Source organism: Podarcis gaigeae, assembly GCF_964106915.1.
Source record: "Podarcis gaigeae genome assembly, chromosome: 7".
NCBI lineage: Eukaryota > Metazoa > Chordata > Lepidosauria > Squamata > Lacertidae > Podarcis > Podarcis gaigeae.
Window position 1 is genome coordinate 44,147,321 of NC_139683.1, and position 10,091 is coordinate 44,157,411.

The 10,091-nt window shown below is 43.5% G+C and overlaps 1 long non-coding RNA gene across 1 annotated transcript in view; it reads right to left on the reverse strand.

Moving 5' to 3' along the window:
- The window catches only part of LOC310848799, a 244,473-nt gene that overhangs the window by 72,120 nt on the left and 162,262 nt on the right, over positions 1-10,091 (reverse strand). The gene's annotated exons all lie outside the window — the stretch shown is intronic.

The following is a 10,091-nucleotide window of genomic DNA, read 5'->3' on the forward strand; positions in this document are numbered from 1 at the left end:
AGTGGGACAAAATTCAGGTGCTTGTTTATCTCTGGTAAGAGAGTTCAAGATTGTGACCTGCCTCCATCTCATATTTTGAAAGAATTCACTCTAGAGTAATGCTGTTTGCATATCACAGAAAGCAATAAAATAAATAGCAATGTTCTTCTTCTGTGCTTCTGAGATCATGCATTAAGTGAAAAAAATGTACCTCTCCTCATTGAAGAGAGTAGTTTCACCTTCTGGCATCTTTGTCTTTAATTGCATTCTGTAATTTGGGAGAGATGCTTTATGTAAATGACAATTCTTATTGTCAAACTAATAGTGCTTCTTTAAACTAGCTTTCATTAAATCTTCATTTTACCTTGATGCACCAAACCATCTATAGTTTTATGTGCAAGTAGTTTAATTCATGTAAACAAATAAGGCACATGCAAAAGAACAATTGTTTCTGCGGACTTTAAGACAAAATCCATGATATGGTGCTGTCTTAACCAAACGTACAAATTACTGTTTATGCAATAACACTACGGTGTGGTGCAACAGCAAGTAAAATACAACATCCAGAAGAACATTCATTAGTTAGAAGGAGGACTTGATCCCTGAATCAATGATTCTGCTAAAACATGTGCTATGTAAGCAATTCAAGTAAATTTGCAGGTAAATGCTGATCTAGATATCTGGCATCAGATTGAAAACCCAGCCATTGTTGTTATTATTTCTTAAGTCCAGATAGCTGCTGCAGGTTCACTTAGGGTGCCCCTCTCCTTTCCCAGAGAAAACCCTTTATTTGGTGTTAAATTGAAGCAAACATTAATTTGGAGAAACCCCAAATTGTTGTTTGCTCTGACTGAGTGCTAAAGAGTGGTTTTCCCCTGGGGAAAGCCATGAGATAAGAGGAAGTGTGGATGACCCCTTCGTTATAAAGACAGGCTGGATATTTTTAGTTGCAGGAGCCAAAAAGTGGATGCTGGCCATATTTTCTTCATGCCACAGACCACAGAATGAGTCCTATATAGCCATGTTAGCCTTTTTTTAAAGAATGCATTTGAGCAGAAACAAAGAGTCTCATGGGTACTGCCAAGCCATCCTATGATTCATAGTACACATGGGCCAGACTTGAAAGCAAAAATCACACTAAACACTTCTTATGAAAATGTTTTAAGACACGGGAGTAACATGCAAAAGCATAGTGCGAAATCACCTCTATTCACTTTCAGTGCATCTCCTTTCTTCCCCAAGCATCCTTTTTGCCAAAGGAAACAAGCTCTCCCGGGGAATGCTTAAGGATGCTTGCTGCTTTCTTTCTGCCAAAGCTGTTCTGCTTGCTGAGCAGTGTGAATATGCTGAATGAGAAAATCTGGGTACTTGTCAGTGCTTGGACTTTCCATTCATTCGCATTTATTATGCCTAGACTACGCACCTTGGCACAGCAGCAAAGTCCTCGGATCAAACCATTGTGGGGCTTCACAGAAAGTTCTTTTGCTGCAGTTAGAGGTAGCAAGAAATGCCAGCCTTTTCAGTCCTGGCAACCACCATTTACTAGAAGGCCATGAAAGGCCTCTCACTCTCTTTCTGCCTCTTAACCACAGAACAGTACCCTTTTCATGTTAAAAGGCCTCTGAAGTAATTGGAAGTTCTAAGTATCCTTGGGAAGGAAATATGCCATCTCTTCCTTTTCTTAGTTCTTGCTTCAGTTCTTCACATTCCAGACAAATTGAACTTATTCAAAAGTCAAGCATTTCCCTAGCCTGCATTTATGCTGTGGGCGCCTTGGACTCCACCTCCTTAGTGATAAAAGACTCATTGGGAGCTTCCAAGCAGCTGAAACATTTTTACCCAAAATTGAATCTGTGTAGTGTGTATTCAGAAACACTTTGAAAATCCACTGCCCCCCCCAAAAAAAATTATTGAGTCCATTCCCAGCCCTCCACTTTTTGCAAGTTAAAGATAGTTGGCCCCACATTATCTGGAAGATACCCATCTGTTCACTGTGCTTTCTGTTAGTTTTGCAGCCTTGTGCCACACTCTTGCTAAATCTCAGATCCCTTGAGCATGAATAATTTTGAACAACTACATGTGACCACAACCATTCAAAAGTCACCAGGTTTGTGAAAAATATAATGTACTCTTCAGAAGACTAAAAGACTCCATATCCAACATGGATTTCTCTCCCCTGTTTCCACCTCCCAATACAGCCCCCACAACTCTATGCCAGGCCCATAGGCATACCCACCCACTCCAATTGTTGAGGCAGAGCATGAAGCAACATCAGGATGTTGAGCAACATCAAGACATTGTGTTGGGCCCCCTCAATGTTCTTTGGAAGATGGCGTCTCTGCTCAAGCCTTTCTTGAAGGTCAACCAACTACCATGAGAGACTTATTGAGTGATGTAGGGAGCTGCAGTAAGAGTGGCATTCCGCTCATGTTACCGTTAGGATACAATCCTATTCAGACTGGAACTAAGAACGCATATTTAGTTTTTGTAATCTAATTTCAAAAAGAGACAAATGCCTCACCTCTGCTAACTGGAATAGTGTTGCTTTCCTTTCATGTTGTCCTGTGAAGTTAAACATTTGAGTCATTGGTGGTGGTGTTTTAGGAATAGCACGACTCATTCTGGGTTGGCAAAGAGAGAAGTTTGAGTTAACCACAAAGGAGCTAGCAAAACACCTCTAGGTCATCAAAGTTCAGGTACTGCCGGGAAAGTCTCTGATTAACAGTTTTAACATTCTTGATCTCCAAATGATTCTTTAACAAAAACAGTTTGCTTCCTAATCATGTTTTGCTTTGTTGTCACTATTCCTAACTGGCAGCTTTTCTTTCTTTGCTGTCACCAATAGGATGTTTTGAAACAGGGTTGCTGTTGTCTTCTGGAAAAAAAATATATTAATTGTTCACCGACTCTTCTTCCCACTTCCAGTTGTAAAGGCTTCACAACTGGAGGCTTATAGATAATTGTTTCAGCGATGCGTGTAGTTGAAAAGAATCTAACTTTGGCTCTGCAGTGTTCACGGTAGTAAAAACTCAGCATTGGCAGTCAAGTAAGCAGATGGGCAGTTTAAATGGGAAAGGAGACAGGCCTAGTGAACAACTGACATGTTAAGATGTTTGTGTAGAGGGGACAATGTAGTGGAAAAGCCCACCATATTTGCCATCCTGTTTGGTCCAGTTTTTATTCAGGCTAGTTAAAAGCCACTTTTCAGCATCTCGAAAGGCTAAAGCATTTGGTTAAGCTCCTCCTTTACTAGGGGGAAGACATGGTTTTGTGACTTCCTTATTGGGTGGGTATGAAAACATTGCTTAAATGTTTAAATGTTATTTAAAGCCTTGTGCCAGATGTATTTTACCCTGCTTCACATTTTCCTTAATGCTCCTGCAAGAATCAGCCCCCAACAGTATGATTTGAAATCTCTGCTGCTGTCTGCATAAACCCACTAGCAGAGGAAGGGGGTGCAGCCCGCCCAGGTGTCATCCCTGAGGGAGGTGACATTGCCTCCCTGGGATGCTCGCCCCACCATGTGGGTGGCTAGCCCCGCCCCCCAGAGCAGCTAGCTCCGCCTCTGCATATACCCATGCAGACACACCTTGTTTCTTTACAAATCATTTTAGCTGTGTGTTGCACAGCCTCTGAAGAATTTACTTAAAGAGCATAAGGGTAAAAGCTCATGCAATGGTGGGCAGTGGTGCCACCAGGGCAGATCTGTGGGGTGGAAGATCGGGGCCCCACTCTGCAGAATGAATCAGAAGAGCCCCCAAACAAAGCAGGGCTACCTCCTATGTTTTGTTCCGTATTTTAATTATGGATGTTTGTGTTTTGATGCTTGTGTCATTGGGTTTTGTGCTTGTACACCACTAAGAGGCCTATTTTGGTGTTAAGCAGTATGCAGATACAGTAAATGCTTCTCAAAAGTTTGATTTTGTTTATTGCAAGATCAGAAATAGTATCTATTCTTCTGGCTAAACTAAAATGTTGTAAATAAAAATAGACTGGTGTTCTGGAGAAGATGGAGTTTGTAGTCTTGAACTTAGCCTTAGGTTGCCCCACAAAGCAGCTTCTTTTATACTTGACTTTAGAGAAGGAATTCCTGTGACAACCTGAAATGTGAAAACTCTGGCACTTCAATTGTGTTAGATGCCCTTCTGTGGGAACAATGGTCCAGTGCAGTGTGAATCCAGCTCCTGCACACTTACATGAATTCCTGGTAATTGAAGGAGCTGCTCTCCCCATATATGCCAATCTGTGTATTGAGATCTGCTGGGGCAGCCCTGCTGATGCCAACTTTAACCACAGCTCATGCCATGGTGACACATAGCAGGGCCTTCTCAGACTTGGCACCCTAATATTGTAATTCCCTCCTTGTATATCCCTTGTTCTTATCATTTTGCTGCCAATTGCTAAGCCTGACCCTTGGAAGGTCACAATATGATCTGTGGTTGCTTTGTGACTATCTGCTGTCCTGCTGTTGGTCTTTTCTGTATTATCATAGTTCTCGGGTTAAAATGCTGATATCTTATTTTGCATTTTAATATAAATTGTTCAGCACCCTGATAACTTTGGTTGAAGGGTGAGCTAAAAATACTGATAGGTTGATAAGAAAAAAATACTGGACTGAAATGTGCAGAATGAGAGAATCTACACACCCTGAATGAGCTGTGTGTTGGATGTGCTCTTATATTAAACACCTATCTAATAAAGCACTCTTGCCCTAAGTGCCACAGCAACTGTAGCGATTCATTTTGGGAATTGCACACCCCATTGCTAAATTACTTGACTACTTATCTTGCAGGTTTTGTTCTTCCATTGTAACACTTTCCATCTGTTTCCATGTTGTCCATTTTATTTGCTTTACAATTTGTTCTTCCATAGCAATTTCTTCTTTAACAATACACACACACACACACACACACACACACACACACATATATACACATACATACTTCGGACTGGCAAATTACTTTCATGCCAGCTAAGGAAACAAACCATTTTGCCATATTAAAGGTTTTTCTTAAACACTGCAACAAAATCTGGAGGGACTTGTTCAAATGAATTGTCATGTTGTATTTTCTAGTCCCCTAGCATGGGATTATGTGTGCAGCTTCTGTGGGGAGAAGATGTGCATGTGCTGGAGAACGATGGTAAAACTAAACCCCCTGGATGATGGCCAGCAGCAATGTCAAAATCCCTTGACTGATTTCCCATGGAGTTCTTGATCTAAATGTCAGGGGACGAAGCATCTAGAAAGGCTTAATGAACTGACCCGGCTAAGATTACAGTGTTAGAAATCTGTCGTTATTATGGATCTGGGAAGATTCAGTTTATGACAAAAGCTGGAGTAGTGCTTGGTGTGTTTTAGATGTGAGACAGAATACTGTGCATCTTTATTGTGAGATTTGTTTGCTTTAAAAAAATGAAAAATAAGGATCTGCTTTGGACTACTGAAGTCCTATTTATTCTGACCGGGGATGGCCCTCCCCAGAATCTGAAACCTTCATAGAAGCATGTGTTCTACCAATATGGACAGATGCCAAGTATGCACACAGCTGTGTCTCCCTACAGTCAATGAGGATGCTGTTGTACCATCTGTTTTAAAAGACTAGGTCTCTGTTGAGGAAAAATACATCATTAGATTCCCACCCTTGTGGATAATTTAAGATCTCTGTCCAATCTGCCATTTTAAGCAAGGTACTTGGATGAGTTGTGTCACCTCAACTCCAGGCTTTCTAAGATGATACTGATTACTTGAATCCTTTCCAATGTTTGCTTCAGGCCCAGTTTCAGGAATGAAACAGCTTTGGTCACCTTGGTGGCCAGTCTTCATCAGGAGGAAAGTGTCTCTGTTGGCTCTGCTAGGGCGCAACAGCTTTCGCTACCATTTATCACAATGTCTATTTGGGACATTCAGTACTTACTTGAAATGACAGGAGAGAGCTGTAAAGTCCTCATGGTTCACAAGGAGACCCTCCCCAGAACCTGATGTCCAGGAAAAAAAAGACTCTAAGGACTCCAAAATGGCACACAGGAGCTCTAACTGCTAACATGCTACCTGACAGGGACTAGGGTAGAGGAGGAATGGTGGAGACCATCTCCCCATCCTGACCCTTCCAGGGAGGAGGAAAAGGAAGACAGTATAGATTTACAACAGGGGTTTGAGGGATGTAGCAGCTCAGAGGCAGATGAGGGGAAAAGCTGGGAAATCATGGTAGAGCCAGGACAACACCCAGCTGAAATGTTGCTGTTAGAAAGCATTCCAGACCCTCCATCTCCCAGAACCCAGCAAGCCTTAAAAGTAGGAGATCAAAGAGCTCAAAGACAGAGGGCATGTAGCAGCACCTGTAGGGAAGATGATGAGAATGACAAATGAGGAAATGGGAGAGATGGGGAGGTGGAGATTCACTTGGGACAATGCCATTATATCCAAGAAGCTGGGTTCTATAGCCTCTCTCTGTAAAGATTGAAATAAAAAAAGACATTAAGAAACTATTCCTTGTCTTTATACTTTCCTGGGCAACCAGCCGGGAGCTGCCGGGAGCATCCTGACACTACCCTACTCAACAGCTGTTGGGTGGGAAGCTGTATTTACTATGCTGGGCTCCCTACTTATGTGCATTTCACTTATGTACACTGGGACCCAGGAAGTGATCTCCACGTAAGTAGGGAATCACTGCTTCAAGGATCTTTGGAAAGGGCCATTGCTCAGTGGCAGAGTACATGCTTTGAACACAGAAAGTTCCCAGGTTCAATCCCTGGTGTTCCCAGGAAGGGCTGGGAATAACTTTTGCTGGAAAGCTGCTGCCAGTGACCTCAATGAGTCAATGGTCTGACTTGGTGTATGGCAGGCTTCTGTTTTCAAATGTAAGGAACAAAGCAGATGAGCCACTGGAAAAACATTGGTCTTTCCTTTTACAAAAAAGACAGACAGACAGAAAAAATACTTGCAAGAGACTTTGATTTTGTTTGGAGTAACAGCCCTTTAGGGATGAGCTGCATGACCCTTTGCCCCAGGCTATTTTCTTGCTCTAAATATCCCCTCCCCAAAATTAGCAACATGGAGGAACAAGGGGGATGCAGGAACTATATTGGTACCTACATTATTGTCCAGCATGCTAACAGCATCTTTCAAGTAAATGTACATAAATATGATTGATATTGAGGGAAGTGACAAGGGGAAGACAAGGGATAAAGACATGCACACCAAGACTGTTGCACAGGTTGGTAGTTCGCAATATATTTTGGGTGGGGTTGTTTCTGAAGGCAATTTTTTTTTTTTTTTACATTGATTCCCGAGCAAAATCGGCTTGGGAAAGCAGTCGTGCTGCAGCTCACCAAAGCAAACTTGAAAAGGGCCTGCATATATAAAAGCACAGCCTTCTGTTGATAAAGAAATAGTCTGAGAACTGTCAAGCAGTCTCCCGCCCCCTTCTGCTTCTTGGAAAAGCGTTAAGCACCTGTCTCTCCAGTGCTGTTGCTCCATTCAAACTGAAGTTTCTTGCAGCTGCTTCAATGTGGTTTTTGGTCTTTCTAAAAAGGTAATCTGACTCTCGATCTCCTGCATCACATCTGTTTTGGCCCTAACAAGGGAATGATAGGAGAAAGAGAAGGGAGATGAGGCAATGGTGGAGGAAGCCACTCTGGTGCCTAGGGCAGCACACCCAGGCGCGGCCTGACCCACCGCATCCCCCTTCCTCCACCCCTGAGCATGTCATCTACCAGGGCCTCCAGAGTCTGCCTGCCTCCTCCCACTGCCTGCCCTACAGTGGGGGGGGGCAGACCGTTTGGGCAGCGTGGTGTCTATGGTCACCCAAGCCACCACGTCTCTCCCAGGAGAGACACATGGCTCGGGTGTGCTGAAGGCCTCACAGTGAGTGCCGCCCGGCATTTTGTCACCCCCCCTCAGTGATGACACCCAGGATGACTGCACCCCCCTTCCTCCACCCCTGAGATGAGGTGCAGGCAATGTTAACCCACAACAGAGAGCAGAGGAACAGAAGAGGCAAAGCGGGGTATCAAACAAGAGATGGATGTGAGAAAATGCATTGCACTTACATGTGCTTCAGCTTCAATTCCACTGAAGATGAGAACTTGAAGATTAAGCCTAACAGGAAATAGAAGCTTTCAGAATAAATTTAAAGGCAGAAGGGAAGCTGTAGGCAGAGCTAGCCCACTCAGGAGGCAAGGTGAAGCAACTGCCTCAGACAGCAAGATCCACAGTAGCAGCAGATCCGGATGTTGATCTTTATTCCCACTCTGTTCATGATGTAGATGTTCACTTGCTCCTTTTTCCCTGGTGGGGAGGAGAAATCATTTTGTGATTTGCCTCAGGTGCTGAAATGTATTGGGCCAGCCATGGCTTTTAGCATCACCTAAGTGTCCTGAAAGGGTTGTTAGTGTCAAAAAAAGGTGCCCAATGTATGTAGAGTTTGGTGTCAGCGTTGCTTGTGTTGTTCACTTGTGTCCCACCCATCTTCCCTCCCTCCACCCCCCTTTTTTTTCCTCTTCTCCCCCTAATGTCTCAACAAATGAAACGGATTTGTAAAAATGTTACATGGAAAAAATACGAGGCATTACACTTACTTCTGTAAAACAAGAAAATCCTTAATAAATAAAAACATTTTTTTAAAAAAAGGTGTCCAATTCTGCCACTTTATTTAATCTAGGTTTTCCCTTTCAATGAAAATCCAATTAGTCTTATTTAAGAAAAGAAAGGAAAGGAAAGGAAAGTCTAGTGTCATTGTCCCTTTTTGCAATATCTTAATGCCCAATTTGCAATATTAAGCTCCTGTCTAGAAGCACCTCAATGCTGTGAAGTAAAGCAATCCCGCCCTTTTGATAAGATAGAAAAGACTTGTCATTTCTCAGCTTTGCACAATCCAAGCAGGGGGAGTCTGAGTCTTAATGATCTCAGTCATGGGTGTAATGTAGGAACACGTTGCCTTGGATCTGTTTCAGTCCGTTCTGCCCAATGATGTGGAAAACTCTTCTTGGAGGTTTGAGAACTGTCACCTGTTCTGTGGATCCTTCCTAGGTAATGAAATTTGCCAGCTATGGGCTTAGTTTATTTTATCAATTTATTTGATTGATTTCACACCTGCCTTTTACCGTAAGGCTTAACTTCTGCACCTCAGCAGTGGATAATGTTTCTCTGGTGGAAGGTATTGTCCTTTTTTTTAAAAGCAATGATTAGATATATTATTTTTAAAAATGATCTTTTGATCTTGGATAACTATTGTTCAATTACTCAGGTTTCATTCCTGAGTATAATATTGGAAAATGTCATTTTGGATTATATTAATTGACTCAGCTCCAGTCAGATGTGTGGCCTGCCTTTTTTTTTTTTTGTATCCTGGTGGATGACATGCTCAGGGGTGGAGGAAGGGGGATGCGGTGGGTCAGGCCGCCCTGGGTGTCACCACTGAGGGGGGGTGACAAAATGCCGGGTGGCACTCACCACAGACCTGGAGCGCGTCTGAGCCATGTGTCTCTCTTGGGAGAGACAGGGTGGCTTGGGAGCACTGCAGGCTCTGTGCTGCCCAAATGGTTGCCCACTGCCTCTCCCCACCCCCCCAGCTGTAGGGCTGCTGAGTGGGAGGAGGCAGGCAAACTCCAGAGGCCCCATGGTGTGCCCCTATGGTGCCCGAGTGGCTTCCTCCACCACTGCTTATGCTGGCATGGGAGTACAGTCCTGTAAGTCAGCAGTGTAGAACATGTGGTCCACAGGCCTGATTAGGTCCATTAAGGGTCCTAATTTGTCCCATTTTCCCCACACCATGTGACCTGTCCTACACTTGATAACGACAATAAGGGAATAATAAATAAATAACCACAGGTTTAAGGCAGATAAAGACATGGCTCCCTGCTAAAAGATCAGGTGCTGCCTGATCAGTTGATTGATGGTGCCTTGGTCTGTACAGTTTGATTTCAGACCCATGGACAAAGGAAAACATCGTGGTGACATCATGTGCTTAGTCCCACCCACTGGTCAAAATGGCCCATGGAAGTGCCGGGGGTGGGGGGAGGTCAGGATCAGACTTGCAGGCTGGGACCAATTCCTCACCCCTGAATTACCTTCTCATGGGCCTTGCAGCTCAGCATCACTGTAGTCATTGTTG